The sequence below is a fragment of the Schistocerca cancellata genome, chromosome 7, assembly GCF_023864275.1.
Source record: "Schistocerca cancellata isolate TAMUIC-IGC-003103 chromosome 7, iqSchCanc2.1, whole genome shotgun sequence".
NCBI lineage: Eukaryota > Metazoa > Arthropoda > Insecta > Orthoptera > Acrididae > Schistocerca > Schistocerca cancellata.
The window spans coordinates 306,095,425-306,112,038 of NC_064632.1; positions in this window are offsets into that span (position 1 = coordinate 306,095,425).

Here is a 16,614-nt window from a genome sequence, read left to right on the forward strand (position 1 = left end):
ATACTATAAGGTCGGAATTTTGTGTTACAGTGAAATTTAATTACGCTAGGAACTGAAACAGAGTTCGTAATTCGCCTTAACCGAAATTAGTGTTAATCGATAAAACATGACATAAGAACTAATGTATTCCTGGCGGGATATTTTCGCGTTAACCGCGAGTTTGTCTTACACGAGTTCGCGCTAACGAGGTTACACTGTGTGTGTATACACAGTATAATCTCGTTAGCTCTCTCTCTCTCTCTCTCTCTCTCTCTCTCTCTATATATATATATATATATATATATATATATATATATAACCCATGAACAGTAACTTGATGATTCATTTATGTGAATAACTGGTGTGGCATTGAAAAAATATTAATAAGCGAAATACCCTGACTATAATGAGAGAGGTATGAATAAAACGCAAACACGGTTTGAGATTATATATACATATATTATTTATTTATTTAAATATCATACATAGGATGTCGTATTTCAATAAAATCATCAGAGTCTTTCTGTATCTTCTTCTTCGCACCTCTACAGTATTTCCTGAACAGAGCTTATTGACATGTAATGAATTCCGCGCATATCTCCCTCAAGCCAATGGATGTGTCACAGTACCCAGGTTTTTCACACGCACATTTCATCTTTTTCTCTTTCGGTTCAGCGTTCATGTGCAAACAAAGGTACTACTTCAAGTCACCAACATGTACACTATGCGCATGTAGGAAGTTTACAACATCATTGTATGCAGAGTCTATGCTTGGCAACCAGCGGCTCAATCTCTCCAAAGCAAGACATAGCGCAGTATCCAGATCGTATAACTTCATAACCAAGGCATTCCTTAGGTAAACACTGTTGTCACCCGATTTCACACACAGTGCACCTCATCATACACTGCTGTAATACATAGTGTCACACCAGTAAGGCGAAATTCTGGAGGAGACCGAGTTGGATAATACTCTGCTGATTGATGTAGCGCTCTGCACGACATATTTCCTCCCATTCAGACCTGGAAATTGACACTTTACCACCCTTCGATGCATTTCCAATTTATATTCTCGCATACAAGCCCCAGACATGATGTGCTTCTATGTGACCAGTACTTTCCAGCATCTTGTTATTGTTTAGGACCACCAGCAGCATTCGATGCGTTGGAAGCAGATCGTGTGTCTTCATCACAGCAGCTCCTTGTCCTGCCCCAGGAAGTGGGCTATGTGATCTACAGGATCCCATGTGGTCGCTACAGGTTCAAACGTGCTGGAGGTTGTTACTGCCGCAGGTCCAGAGGTCGCTGCAGGTCTCGACAAGATGGCAGCCGAGGTTGCCACAGGAATCGGACGCAGCAGAGATCAGCATGTTGGCACTCGACCCTGCAGTCTTGGACGTGTTGAGGGCTACTGCTGAACAAAGATGAGGAAGCAATACACACGGACCAAGATGCGAAAACAATCAACAATAGTAATAATAATAATGCTAGCCACAGAGAAAGATGTGATATGGGATACTTACTTGTCCGTTTCCTCCTGTTCTGCAGAGCCATGTTGGATTGCGACTGCTGTTGACGCTTCATGGTTCTTCTTCTTCTTCTTCTTCTTCTTCTGCTGCTGCTGCTGACTGACTAAGCGTGACTGAGGTCCCAGAGCTGCTGCTCTCATCTATTACTTTCCCCTCTTTGGGGAAGTGTGGGGGGAGTTCGTAGCCTTTCGGCTTTTACTCCCCTGTGTACTTGTGTGTGTGATTATTTCTGTACTTTTTGGTGTCTGTGAAATGTGATGATTGTTCTGTGTGTGTCTGGTACTTGCCTGAGGTTTGGCGAGATAATTGTAGTAATTTGGGTAGGAGCAGGATTTGGGAATGGATATTGGAATTTTCTCTTCGACTTAGTCGTCGAAGATCGTCATGGGGCGATTGTGTTTATCACGGGACATGTCATACCGACCTAGGGAGTGGATGAGGGTGTTTCCCGACCTGGAAGAACCTTCATAGAAGGCCCTTGCCAGGTCTTGAAAACGCTCTCTCAGGAGTGGGATTTCAGCAGCGGCATGCAAATCGTCAATGGGGAATCCAAGAGGTAAACGCAGTGCCCTCCTGAGGGCGCGGTTCTGCAGCCTCTGGAGTTTGTCCAGGTGCTGCTTCGCCGCGTATCCCCAGACAGGACACGCGTATTCCATGACTGGCCGGGTCAGGGCCTGGTATACGTTCACTCCTACTGAGCAGGGAAGGGAGCTGGATGAGTTGAGGATTGGGTACAGGATGGACATTCTGGCGCAGACCTTCCTATGGACCTCGTCTATGTGGGGTTTCCACGTAAGACGAGAGTCCAAGGTTACGCCAAGATACTTGGCGGTTCTGCGCCAGGGGAGTTGGGTTCCGTTTAGGTGAAGGTGGATGGGGGTGGGGGGCGGGGGCGTTGAGGAGGTTCGCGCCTTCCGAGCCTACGGGTAATCAGCATCGCCTGCGTCTTTTCGGAGTTGATGGTGATTTGCCAGCGACGGACCCAAGTTTGTGTGTCATCTAAAACCCTTTGAAGCCTATGGATGACCAGGTCCTTGTTCGCGTTTCTTGTGTAGAAGGCTGTATCGTCAGCGTACTGAGCAGTGTGCACCAGGGGGGCCGTTGGTGTGTCCGCAGTGTACAGACTGTACAAAACGGGCCCCAGGACCGATCCCTGTGGCACCCCAGCACGAATAGGCCTCTTGGTGGAGGTGGCTGTTTCTACTTTGACACAGAAAGTTCTGTTCGAGAGATAGCTTTTGATCTGCTTAACTATGCTCCTAGGGAACCCTTGTGTGTACAACTAGTAGAGTAGCCCTCTATGCCATACTGAGTCAAAGGCTTTGGCTACATCTAGTAGCACTACCCCGCAGTAGCCTCTGTGGTTGAAGCCCTCTGTGGCTGCTTCAACCACTCTCATGATCTGTTGTAGGGCAGAGTGGTTCTGCCGGAATCCGAATTGGAAATCCGGCAGAAGTTGCTCTCTGGTAATATGTTCCTGTATGGGTCTTAGCAGGAGGCGCTCATAGATCTTGCTGAGAGTTGGCAAGAGGCTAATCTGCCTGTAGTGCTGCGGGAATAGAGGGTCTTTCCCTGGTTTGTGTATCGCGACCACTTCCGCGTGTTTCCAGCAACCTGGAAACTCGCGGGTACGAGTAATCTCGTTGAAGACGTTCGCGAGGTGTTCGATCGCTGTGGGTGGGAGGTTTTTGACCAACTGGTTGGTGACACTGTCATGTCCTGGCGCCTTTTTGGAGGGGAGAGACCTAATTACTTTTGTCACGTCTTCAGGGGCAAAAACTGCGGGGTTCGTCCTCTGGGTCCTCCTTAGCATTGAGGAAGACAGCCAGTTGACGACGGACCACTCTTTCATGCTCATCATCCTGGGGTTCTGCCGCTTGGAACTGTTTCTCGAAAGTGTCGGCGAGGGCGTTGACCTTTTCAGCATGGCTGTAGGCCAGACCCCGCTCGTCGTGCAGTGACGGCATCCTAGCGCGTCTTTTTGTGAATTGTTTGGTTGCTTGCCAAAGTGAGTGATCGTCCACTTTGAGGGCTGTGAGGCGGTTTTGCCATTGCTGGTTTCTGTGCTCATTGAGCGCTACCTTCAACTCTCTCTGTAGACGATTGAGCAGCCTCCTTGTGGCCTGGTTTCTGGTTATCTTCCACTCTTTTGCGACTCTGTTCTTATGTCGAATTTGAGCTAGCAAGTGTTCCGGGAGCTGTATTTGCGGCGGCGGTCCATCCTTTTGTGGAGGGGTGGCCTCTTCTGCTGCCTGCAGGATGGTACCCGTTAGGTCTTGTAGCGCTTGCTCTACTGTTTCGGCAGTAGGTGGCGGAGCGCGAGCGATATCAGAGGCGACAGTTTCTCGGTATCGCTCCAAGTCTGTGCGTTTGTAAGACGTCTGGTACCGTGGGAGTGCTACCCATTCTCCCACGTCGACCTCGAGAATCACTGGGTTGTGGTCGGAGGACATTCTGTTGATTGTCCTCTCGGTCACAAACCCCGTAATCCTCCTGGTGAGAGCTATGTCTAACACGCTGGGCCTGCCTCCATTTTTTGGAAAATGTGTGGGCTCGACTGGACCCCATGTTTCGAAATGGTGGTTGCGCGCTAGTTGTTGCAATCTGGCGCCTGCTCTGGAGGTTACTCTAGAATTCCAATCAGGATGTTTGGCATTGAAGTCGCCCCCTATTATGAGTTTGCCTTCAATTTGCCCTAGAGTAGCTATGTCTCCCTCATCTATCTGGTCTTGTGGGGGTCGGTAGATTGCAACGATTGTTAGGGGTCCAGTGGCAGTGGCTACTTCCACCGCAACTGCTTCGATTTTATTGGTAGCTGGTAAGAATACCTGGTGGTGGGGGATCCCTCTTTTTATGTATATGGCCACTCCTCCGCCTTGGGTTGGCCTGTCTTTGCGGTAGCTAACGTAGTTGGGAACTGTCGCTTTTATTCCTGGTTTTAGGTGGGTTTCCCCCATCATGCATATGTCGATGGAGAACTCCTTCATGAGTTCTCTGAACTCGACCTCTTGATTAACGATGCCATCTGCGTTAAAGACGCACATTGTCAAACCTTGGATGTTTGGTCGTCTATCCATGATGGGGTTTTGAAACTACTGAGGAAGTCGCAGAGGGCAGCGACTGCTGGACTGCTGCCTGAAGGGCAACGAGGATCTGTGTGTTCTGCTTCTGGGCTTCCCTGAATTCCTTCATGATTTCCATGACAAGGTTCATGGTCTGCACCATAATGCCTAACAACTGATCCGTGGGGGGGGGACTGTGTATGGGGTTCCCTAGAGCTTCCACTGTCTTGGTGGACCTGGTCGTTGTTGTTGTGTGTTTCCTGGTGTTGTTCTTGTGAATGTGATTGGTTTTGTGGTGACAGGGCCACGCTTTCATGGTTTCTCAGAGGAGAAACCACTTCTGCGTATGTTGCCCTGGGTGTGTCCGGTCTTGGTTTTACCCAGGCCTTGTCTGTGTGTGTTGTTGTATTTTGTTTTCTTGTGTGACTGGTTGGGTTTGTTGTGTTTTGTTTACATGTGTGGGGGGCGGCCTTTGCGCCCTTTGCCTGCTGTGAGTGTCTTTTGTGGACCTCACAACCTTGGTAACCCGCTGTGTGGTTTTTGCCACACAGCGCGCACCTTATTTGTGGGTCCGTGTGTTTTAGTGTGCATGTCCTAGTGTCATAGGCCTCGGCGCACTTCCTGCATCTCACTGGCATGGTGCAGTGCACAGCGATGTGGTTCAGGCCCTGACACCTGAAGCACTGCACCGTCTTGTTTTTACGGCGCAGCGGCTCCGTGGTGACAGGCACTGCCAGGACCATCTTAATCTCCCTCTTGTTTTGAGGTATGTCAGGGAGTGTTACCTGGTACAGCGGCCACTTGCTGTCTATGCTGCCCATCTGCTGGACCACCTTGACGACGTACCCCTGGGCAGTCAAGTCTGTTTTGATTGCCTGGGGGGATAGTCGTCTTGGAAGGTCTCTAATAACTATGTTTCTGTTTCGTGTCTTTGTTGTGGGGAATGTGTAGTGAGGTATGTTTTTTGTGTTGAATAGTGTTTTGACTGTGTTGTAGTGTTCGAGTGTGTGTAGTGTGACTTTTATTTTGTCTCCATCGGCGGGTTTTGCCTGGAAACTTCCTCCCCCGATTTCTTTCTTGAGCCGGCCCTATATCCCCTCCAGTGATGTTACCAGTTAAGTATAACCTCCACCCATACCAATTCGCACGGAGTATCTACTTCGACTTCACTACAAGATAAACCACTACTGACAGACACAAACATTCCACCACCAATTCTGCCTAACCTATTTTTACTGAACACCGTCTGAGACTTCGTAAAAATTTCTGCAGAACTTATTTAAGGCTTTAACCAGCTTTCTGTACCTATAATGATTTCAGCTTCTGTACTTTCTATTAGCGCTTGAAGCTCAGGGACTTTCCCAGCACAACTACAACAATTTAAAACTACAATTCCGACTGTTCCTTGATCCAAGCACGTCCTGTATTTGCCATGCACCCTTTGAGATTGCAGCCCACCCCGTACTTTCCCGAAGCCTTCTAATCTAAAAAACCGCCCAGTCCACGCCACACAGCCTCCACTACCCGTGTAGTCGCCAGCTGAGTGTAGTGAACTCCTGACCTATTCAGCGGAACCCGAAACCCCACCATCCTATGGCTCAAGTCAAGAAATCTGCAGCCAACACGGTCGCAAAACCGTCTGAGCTTCTGATTCAGACCCTCCACCCGGCTCTGCACCAAAGGTCCGCAGTCGGTTCTGTCAACGATGCTGCAGATAGTGAGCTCTGCCTTCATCTCGTAAGCAAGACCGGCAGCCTTCACCAAATCAGATAGCCGCTGGAATCGAGAGAGAATTTCCTAAGATCCAAAGCGACATACGTCATTAGTGCTGACATGTGCTACCACCTGCAGCTGGCTGCACCCTGTGCTCTTCATGGCATCTGGAAGGACGCTTTCCATATCAGGAATGATGCACACGGAGTGCACACTGGATTTCTTCCCCTCCTTAGCCGCCATATCCCTAAGGGGCCCGATTATGCGCCTAACAATGGAGCTCCCAACTACCAATAAGCCCACCCTCTGCGATTGTCCAGACCTTGAAGGCTGAGAATCATCCTCTGAAATAGGGCAGGCAGCTGCATCTGGCTCAGCCAGAGACAATACCTGAAACCCGTTTGTCAGACGCACCGGGGAGGCTTTATGATCAGTCTCCAGAGACGTCTTTCGCTACCTGCCACGCCTTGGAACGACCTCCCAATCAACCACAGGTGAGAGCTCAGCCCCACTGTGGGCAGCAGCTGGGGCAACCACAGCGGCAGACCGATCTGAGGACAAACAGGATCCCCGTGATACCAAAGTCCGGCTCCTGCGCGACCGAAGTCAGCGCCGCCTGCAGCTGTGAGCGAAGGGATGCCAACTCAGCCCTCATCCGAACACAGCAATCACAGTCCCCGTCCATTCTAATCGATGTTGAACAACATTTACTGAAACACGAGTCCGTGCCTAGATAACGCAAGGGAAACACGCAAAGAATGTATGAACTTACCTGTACAAATGCCTAATGACTGCGCTACAATCTGCCTGAATTTATGATTACAGTAATTAAAACTCGAAATTACACTTCCTACACGAAACTCACACGCAATTTAAGTAAGAATCTACGAAGTAAACACAGAAAAGAAGCTATATACGTATCTTTCTGCGCTGTCGATGTGCACCAACTGGGAGTTCAGGCCACACTGGTCTCTGAGAGCCTACTAGTTACGTTCAGTTTGTCTATTTGTCTGCTTTGTGTATTATTTTAGCAGACATATATTTTCTGTAGTTCTACACCTAGTCAGGTTATTTTACAACATCGAATTATCAGGCCTAACTTGTAACACCTCAGCTATTTTTCGATGTGGAAATTTAGCATTGAGGTATATATTTTTTTGAATTTTGGGTACTAATTTGGCAAATATGTATATGTATGGAAATTAACAAAGGCTTTCTTTTATGTTGCAGATGCATTTTTGCAATATTGTGATAGCACATTAATTGATATCAGTCTTACAGAGTTTTTTCATGTATTAAGTTAGGTCTTTCATTCTTGATGTAAACACCAAACTTTTAGCCTGGCCTACGTATTTTTCAGACATTTTAGAATTTTTCATCATCTTAGATGTGGAAAATAATTAATTTACGAATCTGTTGCGTTTTTTAACTGAGCAGGCATCTGTTAGTGGCGGTAAGAGGTTGCAGTACAGAGATCAGACATTGCTCGATTTTACAGAGCAGCTATCTGCTTGTGACAGGAGCAATTGGGATGTGAAGCGGGACTTGCTTTTATTTAGCGTTTTCGGGTTTTATGGGACAGTATTTAATGAAATTCATTTTAAAGAAATATGAACTTCATAATCTGTTATCTTGATTTCATACACACACGTTGGTTTTTAATCGTTTGTAGAGAAATGTGCTATCTGTTCATTCAAGTACCTCATGGCAAATGAAATATAGCTTTTAATGAAATTGACCAATATGCCTGAAGAGCCAGTCTGTAAACAAGTTTTTGGGAGTCAGTAATGCAAACAAATCCAAAAAAAATTTCGGCAATTCACATATTTCATCATATTTGGTCACCAAGGCCCTGCTTGGTGCATTTGTACACATAGGGTGTGGGATGTGGGGTATGGGGTGTGGGGCATAGAGTGTGGGGCGTGGGGTGTGGAGAGTGAGGGCGTCTCCCTCCCCCCTCCATGCTGTTGGTATGTGGCCGGATGACATGATGCTGATGTCACGATTCCAGGAATGCTATCGGAGCCCAGCCCCTCTTTGGTCTTAGCAGGTGGCTGGATGTCTTGATTCCAGGAATGGCTTTGGGTATAAATGGATATGATCGTATGGCATTGTTGGCTAGGAGGCCCCATTTGGGGGAGTTCGGCCGCCGTATTGCAAGTCCTTTTAGGTGACGCTACATTGGCGACTTGCAAGTCAATGATGATGAAACTGATGATGTAGGACACACAACACCCAGTCCCCTGCTGGGAATCGAACCTGGGCCCTCTGCGTGGTAGGCGGTAACGCTACCGCTATGCTACAGAGACGGATGGCTTTGGGCATAAGAAACTGCTGGTGCTGCTATGAGCAAAATATGACATGCGCAATTGCCTTAGCAATGGCACGGCAGTTAGAAAACGTGTTGACAACTGCTGATTCACCATTTTTCCCAGATCTCTTCTTGCTACCCTACTATCCATTCCCCCTGAATTTTAGTCCCACCCTTTAACATTTCCTTTATATCCATCATTGCTTCTTAAATGTAGAGATCGAACAGTAGGCCTGAAAGGTTGCGTTCCTGTCTTCCACCCTTTTAAATCTGGACATTTCATTCTTGTTCTTCCAATCTTATTGTCCCTTCTTGGTCCTTGTAAATACTGTATATTAGCAGTCTTTCCCTATAGATTACTCTCATTTTCCTCAGAATTTCGAACATACTGCGCCATTTTACATTATCGGACACTGTTTCTAAGTCTACAAATCCTATGAGCATGTGTTGATTTTTCTTCAGTCTTTCTTCCATTATCAAACTAAATGTCAGAAACCCTCTCTATTGCCTTTACCTTTCCTTAAGCCAAACTGACTGCCGTCTAACAGATCGTCGTTTTTCTTTTCCATTCTTCTGTATATTACTGTTGTCAGCAGGCTTGGACGCAGAATCTGTTAGGTTGACTGTGATAATTCTCGCACTTTCTATCTTCGGATTTGTGTGGACGATATTTTTCCGCAAGTCTGATGATATGTCATCAGTTTCATATATTCTGCATACCAACTTGAGTAGTCACTTCGTTGGTACTTGCCACTATCAATTTAGAAATTCCGATGGAATGTTATCCTTCCCTTCTGCCTTATTTGACAGCTCCAAAGCTACAGGCATTTAAAACTACTTATTGATCTCCCTCTACAATTTTTGCCCCCCCCCCCCCCCCACTCAGATTTCCTTCGTTTACCAAACTGACAATCCCTTGATTCATCAGGCTGTCTCCTAGTAATTAATCCCTTCTTGTGGTCAAGTTGCTCCAGGAATTTATATTCTTGCAGTGCGATTCAGTATCTCCTCATTAGTTATTCGATCTGCCCATCTAATCCTCAGCATTCTTCTGAAGCATCGTACTTCAAAAGCTTCTGTTCCGTTCTTGTCTGAAATATTGGCCGTTCACGTTTCAGCTTTGTACAAGGCTACACTCCAGACAGATAACTGCGGAAAATACTTTGTAACGACACCATTATATTTATGCTCTAAATACTGCGACTTTTATCGGCTACTTCACAAGTGGCTAGTAGCGTCTGCCATTTAGCGTGACCTTGCTGCGAGTTTTAATGGTTATTTTAGCGTAAGCTATACATTCGAAAAGACTAATTATAGTTCGACATTTTTGAGAATTGCTCTTACCGAAATTTAAATCAGAGTTGGCTGGGCGTAAAATCTGCTTGACTATTGCAGATAGCGCAGGGTATTTAGTGGATGTGGGTTGTTCTACAAAGAAAGAATCAATTTCTGACTTATGTTATTATCTACCTTATTTGTCGTTTAGACAACTCAATATTTTCTACTAAACCACTGTCCCCGAATTTACTGTTGGTGAAGAATCGGTACAAACTCACCCCCGGAATTTTCCCTCTGTAAATTAATAATATGTCTCTTGAAATCGGTCGGCAGCTGTGACGGAACTAATATTGAGGCTAGTTCTTTTAACTGCACTTGGAATCGTTATCGGAGTTTTCACTTAAAGGATGAAACTTTGCTTTTAGGACCAAAATGAAACTAGCAAAAAAATGGTGTTATTTATTTTTGCAAATAAGTTTATTACTCTGTTCAAATAGAAATGGATTTGTTGCCAAACTTGTTGATTTGTTGTAAGTTTGAGAATTTGAACAAGTCATATTAAACTTTGAATATTGAAAACCGACCTATCACAGTTGTAACATAGCTTTATGGTTTGAAAATTAGTGTCACTACTTTCTTATTAAAATTACTACTCAAAACAGTATAATGACACAGATAATTTTTAGTAACTAAACTATAGAAAACCTGTAGGAGAATGGACATGAGGTAAGTGTAACTTGAAAAAAAGCATCACGACTGTTCCTAACATGGCTCTCTGTCCTGTAATAATTCTATACATAAACTGAATGTCAAATTTCTTGCTTTAAACCACAACACAGTAGTAAGTATTATGCAGATCAGCTTACACATTCTCTTCACACTTCGTATTAGGCAGAAAGAGAGACAAGGCAGGCCATATTGCTTACTTCTTAGGACAATGCTTGATGTACCTGCGGTACAGCCCATTGAAATACAAAATTTTACCTGGAAATTCTTGCATCGTGAACTACACTCATTCTCATAAATTAAGGATAATGCTGATACATGGTGAAACAACGCTCTGGTGGGCGGTTTGTTGGTTTAAATCACTTCGGGGTATGACCACGCGGTGCATTTGACCTGCGGTCGTCACACGGTGGCGCTGGCAGCAGTCCACATACGCAGAGGTGTGTTGGTGCATGTCAGAGTACGGTGCAGCAAGTGTGTAGACGTTTCCAGACGTGCTAATGGTGACTGTGTGTTGAAAATGGCTCAAAGATCACATATTGATGACTTTATGAGGGGTAGAATACTACAGCGACTGGAGGCGGGTCAAACACAGCAGGTCGTAGCATCGGCCCTCCATGTGCCACAAAGTGTGATCTCAAGATTAGGCAACGATTCCAGCAGACAGGAAACGTATCCAGGCGCTACAGTACGGCACGTCCACAGTGTACAACACCACAAGAACACCGATATTCACCATCAGTGCCCGCAGGCGGCCACGGAATACTGCAGGTAGCCTTGCTCAGGATCTTATTGCAGTCACTGGAACAGTTGTTTCCAGACACACAATCTACAGACGACTGAACAGACATAGTTTATTCCCAGGAGACCTGCAAGGTACATTCCACTGACCCCTGGTCACAGGAGAGCCCGTAAAGTCTGGTGTCAAGAACATAGTATGTGGTCATTGGAACAGTGGTTCCAGGTTATGTTCACGGACGAGTCCAGGTATCGTCTGAACAGTGATTCTCGCCGGGTTTTCATCTGGCGTGAACCAGGAAGCAGATACCAACCCCTTAATGTCCTTGAAAGCGACCTGTATGGAGGTCGTGGTTTGATAGTGTGTGGTGAGATTATGATTGGTGCACGTACACCCCCACATGTCTTTGACAGAGGAACTGTAACAGGTCAGGTGTATCGGGATGTCATTTTGCACCAGTATGTCCGCCTTTTCATGGGTGCAATGGGTCCCACGTTCCTCCTGATGGATGATAACGCACGTTCCCACCGAGCTGTCATCGTGGAGGAGTACTTTGAAACAGAAGATATCAAGCGAATGGTGTGACCTGCCTGTTATCCAGACTTAAACCCCATCGAGCACGTCTGGGATGCTCTCAGTCGACGTCTTGAAACCCCTACGACACTCCAGGAGCTCCGACAGACACTGGTGCAAGAATGGGAGGCTATACCCTAGCAGCTGCTCGACCACCTGATCCAGAGTATGCCAACGCATTGTGCAGCCGGTGTATGTTTGCATGGTGATCATATCCCATATTGATGTTGGGTACATGCGCAGGAAACAGTGGCGTTTTGTAGCACATGTGTTTCGGGACGGTTTTTTCAACTTAACACCAATACCGTGGACTTACAGATTTGCGTCGTGTGTGTTCCCTATGTGCCTATGATATTAGCCCTAGTTTTGTGTAGTACCACGTTGTGTGGCACTACATTCTGCAATTATCCTTATGAGCATGAGTGTACGATTGATATGAGACAATTTACTACTATAAAAGGAGTTAAATTCTTGCATTCCTCCACAAACTTCACCATATTTCTGGCAAACATCAACTTTACGTAGCTCACTCTTCACATGAACTGCACTGAAACACGATATGGGAGCGACTGCGACACTGCGTCTCTACCTACCTACCCATGGCTCATCTTGGTTACAGACGAGGCGGAAAGGGATAAGGCGTTGTAGTTCCCCTGCGTCGGTGGTTGAAGACCTCATCCTTTCTTTTACTAATATATTCTTTCCTCAGGAGGAGAACAGACATTTATAATTTGTGTCAGTGAAAATGAGTATGTATAGAACAAAGTTATAATACAATAAAGTTTTCAGTACAAAATACATACACAACAACATAGTATCAATGGTTACACCGTTCGACCGCCCAGGTGGCATGTTGACGGCTCTACTCTAGACGTTCCATCCTGTGAAGTCACGCCAGAGGTAAACAGACATTAGGTCTCCATCCATAAAGGCCACCCTGCTGAAACCCTCGATACAACACGTCCAGGGGATGCTACGAGGTCAGAAGCCAGTTGCAGTGGAGTAGTAAGGCAGCACCGTCGTGCCGTTACAGCCAAATAACGATTTGCTCTTTCTGATACTACACGTGATCGGCCCTGTCTTGGTCTCTGGGATACAGTTTCGGTCTCTATAAACTGTCGCCTCATCCTAGAAACAACAGAACGGTTCACATTAAGCCATCGGGCTGCATCACTTTGCGAATCTGCTGTTTCCATTCCTCTTATGGCCCTCCACAGCAGAGAGTCTGTAGGCATCTTCTCCGTGCCATACCGCAACGTCTGTGACTTTGTACACAGCGACTGTGGACGTGGGACTATCAAAAAATGGTTCAAATGGCTCTGAGCACTATGGGACTTAACATCTGTGGTAATCAGTCCCCTAGAACTTAGAACTACTTAAACCTAACTAACCTAAGGACATTACACACATCCATGCCCGAGGCAGGATTCGAACCTGCGACCGTAGCAGTCGCACGGTTCCGATTGACAGTTTGTATGATTACACAGTGAACTGCACACAGGACTGGGAAATAGCAGTTTATTGCTTTAATTTTGGACACCAGTGTATATATAAATACGGCGAGATGGCCCAATGATCCCTTCAGTGCAGATCACAAATTCGCTCGAATTCCTACAGGACTCAGCGAATCGAAGAGAGTAACGAGGATAAAGGACAGCGAACTACGTCAGTAGTATGTGGATAATATGTATGTACGGATGGCCGAGCCAGTCAAGGCAACTGTTCGCGAGAAACTGAAAAATCCGGGTTTGAGTCCCTGTCTCGCGCAGCAAATATTCAACTTTCCCACTGATGTGTTTCGATTTCCACTAGCAGCTAATGTCATTATTCTCTTTGGATCATAATCACATAAGGCTGCAGGATCAAAATTGGCATCTGTACTTTCGAATATGTCCCCTCAGAACAGACACCAAATATATGTAAATTTAAGTGTTCGAAAATTGTAACGCAACACCACCACATTACCTTTTTCATAAGGTGTTGTTAGTAACACTAAGGCCCCCGCCCGGCTAGCCGCGCGGTCTCAAAAATAGTTCAAATGGCTCTGAGCACTATGGGACATAACATCTGAGGTCATCTGTCCCCTAGAACTTAGATCTACTTAAACCTAACCAACCTAAAGACATCACACACATCCATGCCCGAGGCAGGATTCGAATCTGCGACCGAATCTGTCGAGCGGTTCCAGACTGAAGCGCCTAGAACCGCTCGGCCACATAGGCCGGCCGGCGCGGTCTAACGCGTTGCTTCCCGAGCGGGAAGGCGTGCCGGTACCAGGCACTAATCCGCCCAGCGGATTAGTGTCGAGGTCCGGTGTGCCGGCCAGCCTGTGGATGGTTTTTAAGGCGGTTTTCCATCTGCCGCGGCCAATGCGGGCTGGTTCCCCTTATTCCGCCTCAGTTACACTATGTCGGCGATTGCTGCGCCAACACTGTCTCCACGTACGCGTACACCGTAATTACTCTACCACGCAAACATTTGGAGTTACACTCGTCTGGTATGAGACGTTCCGGGGGGGAAGGGGGGGGGGGGGGGAATCCATTGGGTACCGAGTATGGTACCGAACCGCACAAAAACCCTGGGTTCGGTATGGAGTGGCGGTGGACTGAGTGGACTGCTGTAGCCTGTTGTGGGGTTGTGAACCACTGAGGGCTACAGCAGGGACGAAGCCTCTCCGTCGTTTCTAGGTCCCTGGTTCAATACACAATACTAAACGCGTGATAGATTTCTACAGGGCTATTACAAATGATTGAAGCGATTTCATAAATTCACTGTAGCTCCATTCATTGACATATAATCACGACACACTACAGATACGTAGAAAAACTCATAAAGTTTTGTTCAACTGAAGCCGCACTTCAGGTTTCTGCCGCCAGAGCGCTCGAGAGCGCAGTGAGACAAAATGGCGACAGGAGCCGAGAAAGCGTACGTCGTGCTTGAAATGCACTCACATCAGTCATAACAGTGCAACGACACTTCAGGACGAAGTTCAACAAAGATCCACCAACTGCTAACTCCATTCGGTGATGGTATGCCTAGTTTAAAGCTTCTGGACGCCTCTGTAAGGGGAAATCAACGGGTCGGCCTGCAGTGAGCGAAGAAACGGTTGAACGCGTGCCGGCAAGTTTCACGCGTAGCCCGCGGAAGTCGACGAATAAATCAAGCAGGGAGCTAAACGTACCTCAGCCGACGGTTTGGAAAATCTTACGGAAAAGGCTAAAGCAGAAGCCTTACCGTTTACAATTGCTACAAGCCCTGACACCCGATGACAAAGTCAAACGCTTTGAATTTTCGGCGCGGTTGCAACAGCTCGTGGAAGAGGATGCGTCCAGTGCGAAACTTGTTTTCAGTGATGAAGCAACATTTTTTCTTAATGGTGAAGTGAACAGACACAATGTGCGAATCTGGGCGGTAGAGAATCCTCACGCATTCGTGCAGCAAATTCGCAATTCACCAAAAGTTAACGTGTTTTGTGAAATCTCACGGTTTAAAGTTTACGGCCCCTTTTTCTTCTGCAAAAAAACGTTACAGGACACGTGTGTCTGGACATGCTGGAAAATTGGCTCATGCCTCAACTGGAGACCGACAGCGCCGACTTCATCTTTCAACAGGATGGTGCTCCACCGCACTTCCATCATGATGTTCGGCATTTCTGGAAAACCGATGGATCGGTCGTGGTGGAGATCATGATCAGCAATTCATGTCATGGCCTCCACGCTCTCCCGACTTAACCCCATGCGATTTCTTTCTGTGGGGTTATGTGAAAGATTCAGTGTTTAAACCTCCTCTACCAAGAAACGTGCCAGAACTGCGAGCTCGCATCAACGATGCTTTCGAACTCATTGATGGGGACATGCTGCGCCGAGTGTGGGAGGAACTTGATTATCGGCTTGATGTCTGCCGAATCACTAAAGGGGCACATATCGAACTTTTGAGAATGCCTAAAAAAACTTTTTGAGTTTTTGTATGTGTGTGCAAAGCATTGTGAAAATATCTCAAATAATAAAGTTATTGTAGAGCTGTGAAATCGCTTCAATCATTTGTAATAACCCTGTATGTACTGATCAGCACCATTCGGAAAACATTCGTGTCGACTTTTCTCTGTTTCAGATTGTTGCCACCTTCAGCGTCCCTAGAGTTGTGACACTGTCTTACCTGATGACGTGTTACGTTGTCTGTGTGAGTACATAATTGATTATTTAATAACAATAATGGTACTTACATGTAAATGATTATGCAGTATGAGACGCGATCACAAACGGTTGCCAAATGCTTTGTACATCACTTTCCTTCTACTCATTGCATTGTATTACACGACCATTCATTGAGTTGTATACTCCTTGTTACAAATATGTGCCGAATTGAAGGCGATCGATTCTATAATGAGCATTAACAAAACCATGTTACCACCGTTTGAAATTTATACCACACCAGCTGATCAGTACGAGTCGCTCACGCTCGTGAATTATCAGCACTGGAAAAGAGACAATAAAACATTCCCTCTGTCGCATCCTCTAACCCCGCAGGTGCTGTGTTACTTACCCTCCCCTGATGTTAATCTCCAACTTTATTTAGCTCAGTGCCGAATTCGCCGATGTCAATTAAAATGAAGCACGTCTTAAAATATTACTGTATAAGAATTTTTGCTTGTTACTGAGCAGGAAAAGTAGTCTCTTGAGAAGTTCTTAACGTTAGTGGGCGTTTTTG